This window comes from Ornithorhynchus anatinus, chromosome 7, assembly GCF_004115215.2.
Source record: "Ornithorhynchus anatinus isolate Pmale09 chromosome 7, mOrnAna1.pri.v4, whole genome shotgun sequence".
NCBI lineage: Eukaryota > Metazoa > Chordata > Mammalia > Monotremata > Ornithorhynchidae > Ornithorhynchus > Ornithorhynchus anatinus.
This window is the reverse complement of record NC_041734.1, coordinates 73,794,081-73,810,197: the sequence shown is the minus strand read 5'-3', so window position 1 is coordinate 73,810,197 and position 16,117 is coordinate 73,794,081. Positions and strand designations below refer to the sequence as shown.

Sequence of the window (16,117 nt, the reverse complement as noted above, 5' to 3'; positions counted from 1 at the left end):
GCCTGAAGTGGGCACAATCTTAAGGTCCAATACAGCTGCAGAACAGGCAAATGCACAAGATGGCTGGATTGTGACTTAAATAGACCTGACGGGAGGATTTAGAGCACAGCACTTAATGTCTCTTACCCCTTCTAGACTGTAAGTTGAGCAGGGAACATGTCTACCAACCTGTTTTATTCTACTCTCCTAAGCACTTGTACAGTGGTTTGCATAGAGTAAGTGATCAATAAATAACATCGATTGACCGATTGATTAAATATGGACCTAAGATCCCACCTGGAGAGATCAGAACACTGACCTTAAAGCCTAACATAGAGGCAGGATTGCCTAGTGGAAAGAACAGGGACCTAAGAGTTAGGGGACCTGGGTACTCTACTTGTCTCTGCTCCTTGCTTGCTGGGTGACCTTGGGCAAATCACTTAACTTTTCTCTGCCTCAGTTTTCTCAGAGGCAAAAGAGGAATTTGATATCCATTCTCCCTAACACTTGCACTATGAGCCTCGACTGGGGCAGGAACCATGCCTGACCTGAATATCTTGTATCTACCCCAACACTTACTAGAATGCTCGGCACATATTAAGCATTTAACAAATACCCCAAATGCCAGGAGGGAGTGAGAATATAGAGATGGGAATGCAGCAGGTTCATTCATTCATTCATTCAATAGTATTTATTGAGCGCTTACTACGTGCAGAGCACTATACTAAGTGCTTGGAATGAACAAGTCATCAACAGATACAGTCCCTGCCATTTGATGGGCTTACAGTCTAATCGGGGGTGTGGAATACATCATGGCCTAAGCCAAGAGTAGCCAAACATCTTCACCAGCTGGGCCAGTCCATATAATAACTGGAATTTGTTAAGCACGTACTATGTGCCAGGCACTAAACTAACCCCTGGGGTAGATACAAGCAAACCGGAATGGTCCCAGTCCCTGTCCCACACTGGGCTCACAGTCTCACTTCCCATTTTACAGATGAGGTAACTGAGGCTCAGAGAAGTGAAGTGACTTGCCCAAGGTCACACAGAAGACAAGTGGAAGAGCTGGTATTAGACCCATGACCATCTGACTTTCAAGTCTATGCTCTATCCCCTATGCCGAGCTCCTTCTCACATGTGTATTTCACTCCAGCTGTTCCTGCTTTGTGGCAGGAGATTTGCTCCCACCCATGTGAACGTAGGCCAGGGAGAAGTGTAATAATGTTGGTATTTGTTAAGCGCTTACTATGTGCTGAGCACTGTTCTAAGCGCTGGGGCAGACATAGGGGAATCAGGTTGTCCCACGTGGGGCTCACAGTCTTAATCCCCATTTTACAGATGAGGGAACTGAGGCACAGAGAAGTTAAGTGACTTGCCCACAGTCACACAGCCGACAAGTGGCAGAGCTGGGATTCGAACTCATGAGCCCTGACTCCAAAGCCCATGCTCTTTCCACTGAGCCACGCTGCTTCCCCAGTGTGATGCCCACCTTCACCCCCAGACTCTACTCCAGCGGTTTCATATCCATGATCTCTCCTTCCCACCCTGGGGGAGATCTGCTCCTTTCCACAGCCCCCACACCTGGAACTCAGCTCTTCCTTCTGTCTACTGCGGCCTCTGGCTCTATGTGTTTTTGGTTTGTGGCTTTTCAGTTCACAAGATATGACCACCCCTCATCTAGAAAAATGTCCAGTAGGCCAGGGCAGGACTAGGATTTTTACTTAGAGTTGTACTCTCCCAAGGGCTGACTTCACTGGTCTCCACACAGCTGATACTTAGTAAATACTGGGGAATAAATAAATAAATGAATACATAAATAAATAAACAGCCTGCAGTTCAGTACCACTGTTTCCTCTGTGGCCATAATGACCACTTTGGAAATGCTGCAGACTCCAACCATCCAAAACTCCCTTCCTCTCCTTGTCCAGCAGACCACTACTCTCTCCACAGAAGGGTTGGGGGCTCTCACCAAACAGACTCTCCTGTGACCATGTTGACCATGTTGAGATCAGAAAGATGGATTCTCCCTCCCCCCACCCTCAGTCTCCAAACAAATTAGCACAGTCCTTGGTCTGTGGATTTGCCGATGTGGTAAATCCATGCTATTTTTCACTTTTTTATATTTTAATAGTATTGTTACTGTATAATCCTCATAATAATCTCACTCTTCCTGTTCAGTCTCTTTCTCACACTCCTCCTATGCCTCTCACCCTCTCACTCCCCTCTGCCTCAAGGTTCAGATCTGGGTCCCCTTCTATTCTCCAACTACACCACTCCCTTGGAGAACTCATTCGGTCACATGGCTTCAACTACCATCTCTACGTGGATGATTCCCAAATCTACCTCTTCAGCTCTGACCTCTCCCCTTTTCTGAAGTCTCATATTTCCTCCTGCATTTTGGCGTAGTGGCTAGAGCACAGGCCTGGGAGTCAGAAGGTTCTAATCCAGGCTCTGCCATTTGTCTGCTGTGTGGCCTTGGGCAAGTCACTTCCCTTCCCTGGCCCTCCATTACCTCATCTGTAAAATGGGGATTGAGACTGAGCCCCATGTGGGACAGGGACTGTGTCCAACCTGATTTGTCTGGCACACAGTAAGCACTTAACAACTACCATCATTATTACTATTATTATTTAAGACATCTCTACTTGGATATCCCGCCGACACCTCAAACTTGACTTGTCCAAAACAGAACTTTTCATCTTCCCATTCAAACCCCGTCCTCCCCCGACTTTCCCATCACCGTAGACAGCACCATCAACCTCCCCATCTCACAAGCCTGGAACCTTGGCATTATCCGGGAACTCTCTCACCCTCCACCACTTTCCCCACCTATTTGGGGAGAGAGACATTAAAATAGGGGAAGCAATAGGGTAAGAGGATAGATATAGAAGTACTGTTGAAGGTGGGGTGAGTATAAAATAGAGTAAGGGGTACACAGTGAAGTGCACAGATGGTACAGAGAGGGAAGATAAGGGAGATGAGGGCTTAGCCCCGAAAGCCCTCTTGGAGGAAGTGTGATTTTTTAAGAGGGCTTTAAAGGTGACATATAGAAAGTGCCTAACAAATACCATCATTATTATGAAGTGTGCTGGGGCTTCAGTGCACCAGTGCCCAGAGCACCAGTATGTTAGTGCACCAGGGCTTCCAACAGGCCAGTTCACAGTGCTCCAATATCCAAGCAGACCAGTCAACCAGTGCTCCAAAGTGCTGACAGGCTAGTGGCCCAGTGGGCCAGCATTCCAATGCCCTACTGCCCCAGTGGACCAGTCAATCAAGCAGCATGGCTTACTGGAGAGAGCACGGGGTGGGAGTCACAAAGTCATGAGTTCTAATCCCAACTCCCCCCTTTGTCTGTTTTATGACTGCAGGCAAGTCACTTCACTTCTCTGCACCTCAGTTACCTCATCTTTAAAATGGGGATTAAGAGTGTGAGCCCTATGTGGGACAGAGACATATTAACTCATTTCTACCCTAGCACTTAGAACAGTGCTTGGCACATGGTAAGAGCTTAACAAGCTCTCTCCCTTTAGACTATGAGCTTGTTGTGGGCAGGACTTTATCTGTTTGTTGTTATATTGTATTCTCCCAAGTGCTTATTACATTGCTTTGCACACAGTAAGCACTTAGTATACACAACTGAATGAACAAGTACCATAATTATTATTATTATATCAATCGCGGAAAAGGAATGTGTCTACCAATTCTGCTGCACTCACTCAAGCTCTTAGGACAGTGCTCTGTACACAGTAAGCATTCAATAAATACTATTTATTGGTAAAATATCACTGATTGATATTCACTGAGCCCTTAATGTGCAGAGCATTGTACTAAGTTCTTAGGAGAAAATATTACAAAAGAGTAGATATAGATGATCCCTGTCCATCAAGAGCTTACAGACCGGAGGTGAAGACAAACAACAAAATAAATTTTAGATGACTATGTATGTAAATTCTGTGGGACTGGGAGAAGGGGCAAATATCAAAGTGCTTCTGTGGGCCAGTGCCCCAGGAAAGGAGGGAGGGAAAGAGTGAGTGGGCTTGGGACCTCAACGAGGAGCTTATTTTGGCCCGGTGAATGCATGCTCTATAAGGTCTGGAGGCCCTAGAATACCAAGTACTCATTTCCAAAAACCAAGATTTATTTCCAGGATTGAGCCGTTGCTCAGGAAGCACAAATCTTCATCAGTGATGAAGTCCCTGGGCGAGAAGCCCCTTCTGCTCTCCGTGACAAACGTGAGGCTGAGCCAGCAAGCAGACAGAAGTGGCAGGTTCGCTTGATATCTCTAGTCTCTGGGGCAGTCCAATGTCCAGCTGCTTATGCGGGTGACTCCTAAAGACCTCAACCAGGCAATCACAAAGCAGCATTTCAAACCGGTCTCTAGAGAACAGGTCATGTCTCAAGTTGCAACATAAAAGTTTCAGCAAATGAGCTGCCCCTTTGGGATTTTACCTGCCCCGGATGACAGCTCAAAACCGATAATCTCTGATGCCTGGCTTGAGAGATTGCCGTTTCTAAGGCTGCCTGAGGATACTGTAAAATCGTATCCATGATTCCTGAGGCCATCTGTCCGGTGGGGTAGGGTGGGGGAAGCCCTCCACGCATAGCCCTACCTGGTGGAACTCGGCCTCAGAGCTGGTGAGCCCCATGAGTGACCCACCTGTCTTGTATCTACAGAGTTTGCCACCAGTAAATGCTTAGAAAAACACTATTATCATATGGTGATAATACTAAAAGGTGGCATGACCAGGATCTATGAAAGTACTGGAAGCAACTGGGAGAACCACAAAGCTGAAATTAGGCAGCAAATCCTAGTTTGCCAAGTAGCTGAGGTGATGTTTGCAGCAAACAAATGTTCAGGATGTAAAGTGGTTCATGCCATTGATAAGATTCCCCAAGTACTTAGATTGTAACTCTTGGAAGGCAGGCATCTTGGAGTAATAATAGCAATAGTAGCAATAATAATAATAATAATAATGTTGGTATTTGTTAAGCTCTTACTATGTGCAGAGCACTGTTCTAAGCACTGGGGTAGACACAGGGGAATCAGGTTGTCCCACGTGAGGCTCACAGTCTTCATCCTCATTTTACAGATGAGGTAACTGAGGCACCGAGAAGTTAAGTGACTTGCCCACAGTCACACAGCTGACAGGTGGCAGAGCTGGGATTCAAACTCATGAGCTCTGACTCCAAAGCCCAGGCTCTTTCCACTGAGCCACGCTGCTTCTCAGCTAATAATAGTAGTAGTTGGGTCTGTCGTAGGCTGTCAAATCACCTCCGACCCATAGTGACGCCACAGACACTTCTCTCCCAGAACGCCCCACCTCCATCTGCAATCATTCTGGTAGTGGATCCATAGGGTTTTCTTGGTAAAAATACGGAAGTGGTTTACCATCGCCTCCTTCCGCACAGTAAACTCGAGTGTCCGCCCTCGACTCTCCCCATTCGGCTGCTGCCCAGCACGGGTGAGTTTTGACTTGTAGCATGATTGCCTTCCACTCACTAGTCGCCGCCCAAGCTAGGAATGGGTAGGTCTCTGTTTGACTCTCCCTCCCATAGTAGAAACTGGTGGAATACTGGAAACTCCCCAGGTGCGACCCTAAGAAGGGAAATAGTAGTGGTAGTAATAATCTTATTTATTGAGCATCCAGTGAGTGCAATATCTGTACTATGTTCCCAACAGAAGCGTAAAACATGTTTCCTAACCACAACGAGTTTTCACTCTAATGGATGGGAGGGGGAAGGGCAGACAAAAAAGATATTTACAAATAATCAGAATATTGAATCTTTCTAAATGTTCCCCAACCATATCGTACAATGCTCTGCCCAGGGTAGATAGTAAATGCTGCTCCTCCTCTAAGATGCAGCAATGCGTTCTCCAAAGGAGACTTCTAGTGAAGAGTGATTAGAAACATGACATGCCTTGAAGCAAGCGTGGATGCCAGAAGCAGAACGAAAATTCTTTGACCCCAGTAAGTCCATAAAAATGTTTTCAGAAGCAGCACATTTGTGCTTGGACAAGTGTTTTTCAGAATCACGATAATCTCTGTGGTTCATGCATCCAAATCAGACACAGAGGAAGAAATCAGATTGCAGACTGCCAGGGTGCTAACGGGAGTCTTGTTTGCTGTGCAAAATTAGCCACTGAATGTGACCAGGAAATCTGTATGGAAACACAACACAAGCCCTGGTCATAGATGCCAATTTTTCATTTTATGAGCAGCAGCTTCCAAGGGGAAGGGCAATAAAAGCCAGAAAGAGATAAGGTCAGAGGTGATCCAAGCAGCAGCATGGCTTAGTGGATAGAGAACGGGTCTGAGAGTTGGAAGGACCTGGGTTCTAATCCCGCCTCCACTACTTGTCTCCTGGGTGACCTTGGGCAAGTCACTTCACTTGTCTCTGTCTCAGGTTACCTCATCTGCAAAATGGGGATTAAGAGTGTGAGCTCCATGTGGGACAGGGACTGTGTCAAACATGATTAACTTGTATCTACTCCAGTGCTTAGAACAGTGCTTGGCACATAGTAAGTGCTTAACAAGTACCATAATAATAATTATTGTTATTCAACTCAAGAAGATGGCCTTCAGAGACAGATTTATAGGCCCAGGCAGAGATAAATCTAAGGACTTGAAGTCAGGAAGACTCTGAGACCTCAGCCAGAAACAGATCTGAAAAGTTGTTGCTTAGTAGTTAGGGCATGGGCCCCGGTAGTCAGAAGTACCTGGTTTCTAATCCCAGCTCCTCTACTTGTTGTGTGACCTTGGGCAAGTCATTTCACTTCCTCTGTGCTTCAGTTATCTCATCTGTAAAATGGGAATTAAGACTTTGAGCCCCAGTGTGACTCAGTTGAAAGAGCACAGGCTTGGGAGTCAGAGGTCATGGGTTCAAATTCTGGCTCTGCCACTTGTCAGCTCTGTGACCGTGGGCAAGTCACTTAACTTCTCTGTGTCTCAGTTACCTCATCTGTACAATAGGGATTAAGACTGTGAGCCTCACGTGGGACAACTTGATTACCCTGTATCTCCCCCAGCTCTTAGAACAGTGCTCTGCACATAGTAAGTGCTTAACAAATACCAACATTATTATTGGTATTATTATTTGGATATGGACTGTGTCCAACCTGATTAACTTATATCTACCCCAGCACTTGGTGCCGGTACCTGGCACATAAGTGCTTAAAAAATACCATTAAAAAGGTAGATTCAGAAAGGAGAAACATAGAGAAGGAACCAAATAGGAGAAAAGAGACAGCAGAGAGGGGACCGGGGGTGGTGACAGGGGAAGCAGTAACGAGACCGGGAACTAAAGAGGAGGAAGAAAGAGAACCAAATAGAGATGCTCACCTTGGGTCTGTTGCTGGAGAGGTGGGGGAAGTGATGCTGAGGACTCACTTACTAAAGTGGGTGGGGCAGGGGAGGGTGAGGGGCAGGTTTAACATGGCCCTGGGTGGGCTCAGTCAGGGCCTGCTGCTGACAAGGGGAAGCAGTGTGGACTAATGGAAAGTGGACAGATCTGCAACTCGAAAAATCCGGATTCTAATCCTGGCTCTGCCCCTTACCTTCTTTGGGACCTTGAGCAAGTCACTTAACTTCTCTGCTCCTGAATTCCCTTGTTTGAATGCCCACTCTTCTCATATTTGATAGAGAGTCACTCTCCCCGGCCTTTATAGCCTTATTGAAGGCCCATTTCCTCCAAGAGGCCTTCCCTGACTAAGGCCCCATTTCCTCTCTTCCTACTCCCTTCTCCATCTCCCTGACTCTGTCCCTTCATTCGTCCCCCTCTCTCAGCCTCACAACACTTATGTACATATCTGTAATTTATTGATATTATTGTCTGTCTCTCCCTCTAGACCGTAAGTTCATTGTGGACAGGGAGTGTGTCTTTTTATTGTTATAGTGTACTCTCCCACATACTTAATACAGAGCTCTGCACACGGTAAGCATTTAAATATGACTGATTTATACTAGATAGGTTTATTTCCAGGAGATAACTGCCCTCTGCTTCTGCTCCTGCCACTGAGTTCCAAGGCTCAGAAGAGACACATTTGATCATATGGATCTTGAAGGGGAATACAAGAGTTCAAAGGACTCCTACCCGCAAAGAAAGAGTTAAGTTCAGGAGATCTTGACTTATTTCTATGAAATGGTGTGCAAGATGTCATTATGTTCCTCTGTGTGCTCAAAGTAACACATGTGATGTCCTATATAACTAATACTCAGGAGGGCCATCCCTGGCCACCCTGGTCATGAAGGAGTGACTCTCCAAGGAAGGAAGATTCTGAGAAGCTTTTCCAAAGAAATGATCCACAAGGACCACTTAGAATGTGAGCGCCTTGTGGGACAGGGAATGTGTCCAAACTGATGAATTTATTTCCACTCCAGGATGTAATACAATGCTTGACACATAGTAGATGCTTTACAAATACCATGAAAATGGCTGATTAGGATTCAAAAAATGCCAAGAAAAAACTCCAGATGAGATTTAATCACCACAGATCAACCATGGCATTGTCAACTCAGCCTCAAACAGTTCCATCTGCTTGAAATTTCCACTCCACACTCAGGTGGGGCCACTGAGATGTCAGCCAGTTCCAATCAGGGGATATGAGAATTTGGGAACTCAAAGATGGATCTTAGTTTAATTCTTTCCGAATCCAGAAATGAGCATATTGCACAGTGCAAACAGCAAGTCAGTGAGGGAGAGATGGGGAGGGAGAGAGAGAGAGAGAGAGAGAGAGAGAGAGAGTCTGCAGCCTTCAGTGACAATGGACCTGTTTTCCAGTTCAGAGTTTAGACAGTTTGGGGACTTATCATCAGAGCACAGCTCATCCTAATTATCCACCATGAAATGGATGGGTGGAAAGATGGATTCAGACAATTAAGATCCCAGTGAAGAAAGCAGTTGGCATGAGGTGGAAGGGAGTGGGGGGTTTATGTAGTGCTTTACTGGCCTTGCCCTAGCCCAGCCCTGGGCGGTCCCCAGGCCAGCTGCTAATGGGAAGGAGAGAAATACTCTAAATTTACCAGTCGTTGACAGACTGCCCCACAGTTAGTGGAAAAGAGAGACCACCAGGAGGATGAAAGGCCCCCAGAAGTGAAAATCGAAATGGCACTTTGACGAAAGAGCCCACAGATTTCTTCCTCTGAAACCAGGTGAGTCAGTTTGAGGAATTCTGCCTCAAAGACATAGGACTAGAGGGAATACGAGAGCAGCCGATGCATCTGCGGTGGTTCAGATAGATCAAGGGGATGACGTGTTTTGGTATAATCAGGCTTCTGCCACTCCCAGAAGACCCCGCTCAACAGAAGAGCAGCTCGGCTCAGGTTGTGACAGACAATGAGTCTTGCTCCTTGCCCAAACTAGAACAAGAAAGCTGGGTGAGAACTGCGAGATTTTACTGGGAGTAGTCAATCGATGGTATTTGAGTGCTTACTGTGTGCAGAACACTGTACAAAGCATTGGGAAGAGTTCAGTATAATCAAGTTTGTAGACATTTCCCTGCCCACGATGAGCCCCCATTGCCATTATGAAATGCAGCATAGCATAGTGGATAGAGCACAGGCCTGGGAGTCAAAGTCATGGATTCTAATCTCTGCTCTGCCACTTGTCTGCTATGTGGCCTTGGGCATGTCATTTAGTATAGTGCTTTGCAGCCAGTAAATGCTCAATAAATATGGTTGAATACGATAGAATGAACTTCACTTCTCTGGGCCTCAGTTACCTCATCTGTAAACTGGGGATTGAGGCTGTAAGCCCCAGTTGGACAGGAACTGTGTCCAACCTGATTTGCTTGTATTCACTCCAGCATTTAGTACAGTGCCTGGTACATAGTGAACACTTCAATACCATAATAGTAATTATTATAAGCTCTGAAAATTCCCTTCCCAGCTGCAGTGGTTCACATAGGAATGGTCAAATAACGACAGTGACAAGACCAACGGGTATTTATGTTAAAGTTAGCATTCTTTCTACATTAGAATTTTCCATTATCCCTGCACCAAGCTGGACCCAGAACCAAAGAAAAGCAACAGAAAAGAACAAATTTCACCTGCAAACCCTCTGGGGGGGGTGGTCACATCTACTCAAGGGGTTGCAATGGGGCTAAAAATAAAATTGCCCTCACATTAGAGCCCCCATGAACTCCCATGCCTCCCTCCTTCCTTCTAGCTTTTTGTATTGTGCTTCAGTAGTCCAGGCTGGACACTGGAATTATATTCAGCACCCCTTATTGGCAACTTGTTGGAAAATCATCGGACTCACACACCTCTGAAAGGGAAAGAAGAGTTGAACTTCATCAGAGTTAGCACCAAAAAGGTCCTAGTTCCAAGGAAGGAGATGGGATAGCTCAGACTTTCTTCCACCCCTCTGAGTCTCAGCATCCTCATCTGTAAAACGGGTATCATGATCCCTCCTCTCCCCCTGGTAAATTGAAATCTGTAGAGCCCTCATGGTTAGGGATCATGCCTGCCAACTCCATTGCATTTTCCAAGAGCCTAGTACAGTCCTCTGCACACAGTAAGCCTTCAGGAACTACCATTAATTGACTGATTGATTCAGGCTAGGCAGGGATTCCCAAGGAGAGGCAGTGCTATCCTGCAGGTGGAGAGGACAGCCACTGGTCTCTCCTGACCCCTCTCCCGATATATTTGGCAAGTGGCTAGGCCAGAGCAAATATCCCACTTGAGCAACTTGACTGTGAGATAAAAAGGGCGGTCACCTATGCCACTGAGATGGCAGATAAATGTTTTCTCATTTAAAAGGTCAAGGGCAAAGAAAGGTCGGGGCAAAGTTGATTAACTATCCCTGTCTTTGGGGGAGTCCACCTTTGATGCTGTACAAAGACCAGAAAATGACCTGGGAGAAAAGGGACTATGCCCACTTCATTCACCTCACAGAGACACAATTTTTGCAATTCCTGCTCCAGCCCCACTGGCCACCAAGATCCTGCACCAATTGTCCCTCTGCACTATTAAGGGGACCCAATCCTGTCCTGCTTTCCACCATCCCCAAAGGAAAAGAGAACAGCACCTGCAGCATGAGGCCCCATATAACCTTGGGAAAGCTAGTGGACATACTGTTGGTATTTGTTAAGTGCTTACTATGTGCAGAGCACTGTTCTAAGCGCTGGGGTAGATACAGGGTAATCTTTGTCCTTGTCCCACATGAGGCTCACAGTTAATCCCCATTTTACAGATGAGGGAACTGAGGCCCAGAGAAGTGAAGCGACTCACCCACAGTCACACAGCTGACAAGTGGCAGAGCTGGGAGTCGAACTCCTGACCTCTGACTCCAAAGCCCAGGCTCTTTTCCACTGAGCCAGGATGATAGCTCTTACTGTGGTTCAGGTATGCCTTGGACTCTCAATCACAGGGAACCTGAAATTCTGCTCCTCTAGTCACAGCTCTCTATTGATTTTTGTTTTCATTGAATATATTTGTCCTTGTTCTTTTTTATTGGTTCATTGGTCCTGATGCAGAGCACACAGTAAGCACTCGGGAGAAATGTACTATAACAGTAAAGAGTCACATCAATTGTGAGCCCTCAAGGGACAGGGTCCATGTCCAACTCCCACCTGTACACTCTTTCCAGTGCTTAGTAGACTGCTCTGCAAACAGTAAGAGCTTAATATTACTATCTCTACTACATCTGGCAATTGTTGGTTTTTGCTGACATACTGCTCTGTGCCTCAAGTTAGACTGTAAGCTGGTTGTGGGCAGGGAATGTGTCTATTTATTGTTGCCTTGTACTCTCCTAAGTGCTTAGTACAATGTTGCACACCCAAATGGTGCTCAATAAACACGACTGAACGAATGACATTTTGTGGCTGAGATCATCTGGCTGTGGCAAAAAATTCCAGCCAGACCACAGGTGCCGGCCCTGGCCACCGACACACTGGAGTTGAGTTTATGTCTGACCTCAGGATGGGTGGTTCGATACTGTGGTGAGGCCACTGACCAATCTCTTCCATGGTTTAGGATATGGGCTGGGAGGGTGCGGTTGGAGCAGTCAGGGGTCTTCAATTCATTTGCCCTGTGGGCTCAGCCCCAGAACAAGGACCCCACCGGCTGAAGCCCCTTGAGAAAAACCAGTCAGAAGAGAGAGAAGAAGGGATGGGGGGATGGAGCAGTTGTGGCTCACACTGCCATTACTCCCCTCCTCAGCAGGTTCACCACTGTGTAACTTAGTGAGGCTCCAAATCTCAAAGGACCATTACAAACCCCATTTTAAACACACAGGGACAACAAATGTAAAGGAACTCGATTGTCTTCCCTCAGCAAGTCAGTAATAATTGTGATTTGAATTTGTAGATTGCTTCCCTGCCCCCCCCCCAAAGAGTTTTCACCTCCATTTTCTCATTTTATCCTCACATCACCTGAGGTAGGGAGAATCTGGTACTATTATTCTCCTTTTACTGATTAAGAAAGTGAGATTCCAAAAGGTTAAGTGGGTGGCCTGAAGTCACACAGCAGATCAAGGCCAGATGTGGGATTAGAATCCAGGACTTCTGACTTCTAGCCCCTTGGTCTTTTTTTAAATCAGATTCCAACTCCTCTTCAATGCCAAACCAACAGACTCATATTTTCTGTCTGTTCCTTGAACACTGAGCCTCTTTAGAAATCTGAGTGAGGAACCCAGGCTGTGACCTTCCCCATCCCTTTTAAAGGGGAATTAGCCCTGGACGTGAATCTGGAGTGCCTTCAGCTGGTGTTTTACATGCATTGCAGGGGGAGGGTTAAGACAAAGCTGCTGTCAGTTCCCAGGCCTGGATAGAGCTCAATGAGGGCACACCTGGGCTTGATCTCTCAAATTCCCTGGACTGTTACCTGAACAAGTGACCCAACTCAGTGATATTGTACTCTCCCAAACACTTAGTACAATGGTCTGTGTACAATAAGCTCTCAATAAATGATTGATTACCTGAGGCAGTCTGGAAAATGTCTGCTAGGGCTACCTTCCCTCTCCAGATCTGCCCTGTGGGTAAGAGTGTTACTCCTTCACTCTCTACTTCCAAATAGTTGCAGGTAATCCCCCACCCCCCAAAAATTTTCTGGATAATTAGCTGCCACTTAGGTATGCCTTAATGGATTTGAACTCCAAATCAATGATATTTAAGTACATACTGCATGCAGAACACTCTACTAAACACCTGGAAGAGAACCAAAACGTGGTTGAGAACCATACAGTTAGAAGACAATCTCTGCCTTCTCCAAGTGGCCTGGATGACTTTTGGGGGGGATTGGTTGCTGATTTGCACTCTGTTGACTCAGTAGCTACTGGAGAAGGTAGCCAAAAATCTCAACCCTTCTTCAAACCTTTCCCAGAGTCTGTGAGTTCACAGAGACAAACAATACTGTCTCCTTGCTTTAGAGAAAATAAAATAAGCTAAAATTCATTCTACATACAGAAAACACTTAAGGTACAATCTTCAGCCTTCCCTACCCAGGGAACAGTAGACAATTCAGCAACAGCAATTAGAAGAAACTTGAAATAAAATCCACATTTAACCATAGACTCCCCTGAGTTGGCTGTAAACCTTAACTTAACCTGGGTTCTACCCAAAGTTAACAACATCCTACTTACCTTGCTTTCCAGCCCAGATTTCTCCAGCCACACCCCACTATCCCCAAATCCCTCCATGAGATCATGGTACAACTTTCAGTATCAAAGCACAGTTAGATAGAGACCCAGACCCCAAGAGGGAGAAAGAGAAATGTGCTTGTATCTCAATCCTTAACCTTTTCTTCCCTCCCCTTTGTCCACTTTGCCTGTAATTGGCCCATTTCCTGTTAATGTCATCACTTAGTGTCCAGGTGAGCTTACCTCTTCAAAGGTCTCCCCTGCTAGACTGCAAGCTCGTTATGGGCAGAAAATGTGTCTGCTTATTATTGTACTCCCAAGTGCTTAGTCAAGTGCTCTGCACACAGTAAGCACTCAATCAATATGACTGAATGCAAGAATGAATGAAAGGGTGTGGACTAGGGCTTGCAGATAGACCACACTTCTTGGTCAGTACTGCCCCAGTTGCAGAAAGCTACAGCGTCCCCCTCTCATGCCAGAGTGCTGCTGGTAGTAGGACTATCAGTAATGGTATTCACTGAATAATAATGATGATGATGATGATGATGGTATTAAGTGCTTACTAAGTGTCAAGCACTGCTCTAAGAATTAGGGTAGATACAAACTAATCAGCTTGGACACAGTCTCCATCCCACATGGGCCTCACTGTCTTAATCCCCATTTTACAGATGAGAGAAATGAGACCCAGAGAATTAAAGTGACTTGACAAGGTCACACAGCAGACAAGTGGTGGATGCAGAATTAGAACCCAGGTCTTTCTGACTTCCAGGCTCATGTTTTATCCACCAGGTCAGGCTTCTTCTCACTAAGTTCAATATACTGCATTAAATGCTTGGGTGAGCAAAATGGAAGGCTACACAGATTTGGGGGTTTGACCACATCAGAGAGGGGCTGCGAACAGGTGACTCCAAAAAGGGAAAGAGGGCAGTTCTGCAGGGGGAGAACCCCTGCCCTGACCTCTACCAAAGTGGGAAGCCATCTTCTTCCTTGCCCCTAGCTTCTGCCTCTTCCCTAGGACATTCTCGCTATCACCTGTCCCCGGGAAACTGCCTCAAACCTCCATATGGAGGCAGTAATAATCATGATAATAATAGTAATGATAATAATAATTCATTCAATCACATTTATTAAGCACTTACTATGTGCAGAGTACTGCACTAAGCACTTGGGAGAGTACAATACAACAATAAACAGAAACATTTTCTGCCCACAATGAGCTTACAGTCCAGAGAGGGGGCAAGACAGACATTAATATAAATAATTTATAGATAGGGTGTTGTGGGGTTTAGAGAGGGGATGAACAAAGGGAGCCAGTCAGAGTGATGCAGAAGGGAATGGGAGAAAAAGAAAGAGAGGCTTAGTCATCACCATTAATAACAATGGTATTTGTTAAGCACTTACTATGTGTCAAACACTGTACTAAACACTGAGGGGGATACAAGAGAATCAGGTCAAATATTACATGTGACCACATGGTGCTCACAGTCTAAGCAGGGAGGGGCAACAATAGTAATAACTGGTATTTGTTAAGCACTTATTATGTGCCAAGCACTGTGCTCCATGCTGGAGTGAAATCAAGACAATCACATCAGAGATAGTCCCTATCCCAGGCATGAGGCTCACCTCATTAGTAGGAGGGAGAACAGGAATTGAATTCCCATTTTACAAATCAGGAAGCTGAGGCAAAAAGATGTTAAATGATTTGACCAAAGTCCCCCAGCAGACAAGTGGCAGAGCAGGGATTATTCATTCATTCAGTAGTATTTATTAAGCGCTTACTATGTGCAGAGCAATGTATTAAGCGCTTGGAATGTACAATTCGGCAACATGGAACTCAGGGCCTCTGACACCCAGGCCTGTGCTCTTTCCACTAGGCCACATTGCTTCAGTTATTTTCCTTGGTTAGGAAAGTAAATGGTGGAGGAGCTGCCTCGTGAGTTTCCTAAAAAAATTGCCAAGGCTAATCTTCCTCCTGTTCCTCTTGAACCTTTTTCCTCCAACCCCCATCTCCAGGAGGATTTCAATCACATGATCAGAGCTCTTTTCATCACACTGATGATTACGAGTTCCCCAGGGAGGGGCAATTTTGAAGTGAGCAGAACTCCACAGATAGCCCATTGTTCTGGAGGGTTTCTGAAATAAATAGTAAATCCCTTTGCCTTCGGAGAATGATACTGTTGGGAAAGAAATATAAAGCCCAAATGCGGGAATGGAAGGAAGGCAGGACTTGGGGTCTGGAATAAGTTACGACAATTTCCCCAGGGTGTGCGAGGTGGGGCCGGAAGAGTCTGATAAAATGTTAGGGTTGGACCAGGCAGCGTGAACACCGCAACTGAGAAAAGAAGTGCAGAGAAGCAGCGTGGCCTAGTAGAGCACAGGCTTGGGAGTCAGGGGATGTGGGTTCCAATCCTAGCTCTGCTACTTGTCTGCTCAATCTTGGGCAAGCCAGTTAACTTCTTTGTGCCTCAGTTAACTCATCTTTTAAATGGGGATTAAGACTGTTAGCCCCACGTGGCACATCCTCATTACCCTGCATCTGCTCCAGTTCTTAGAACTGTGCTTG

The 16,117-nt window shown here is 45.9% G+C and overlaps 1 long non-coding RNA gene across 1 annotated transcript in view; it reads right to left on the bottom strand.

Moving 5' to 3' along the window:
- Positions 1–13,674, bottom strand: part of LOC114813127 — a 35,236-nt gene extending 21,562 nt beyond the window's left edge. The window contains exon 1 of the long non-coding RNA XR_003760738.2: positions 13,558–13,674. This is a non-coding gene — a long non-coding RNA (uncharacterized LOC114813127). The remainder of the gene's footprint in view (positions 1–13,557) is intronic.
- Positions 13,675–16,117: the final 2,443 nt, after the last annotated feature.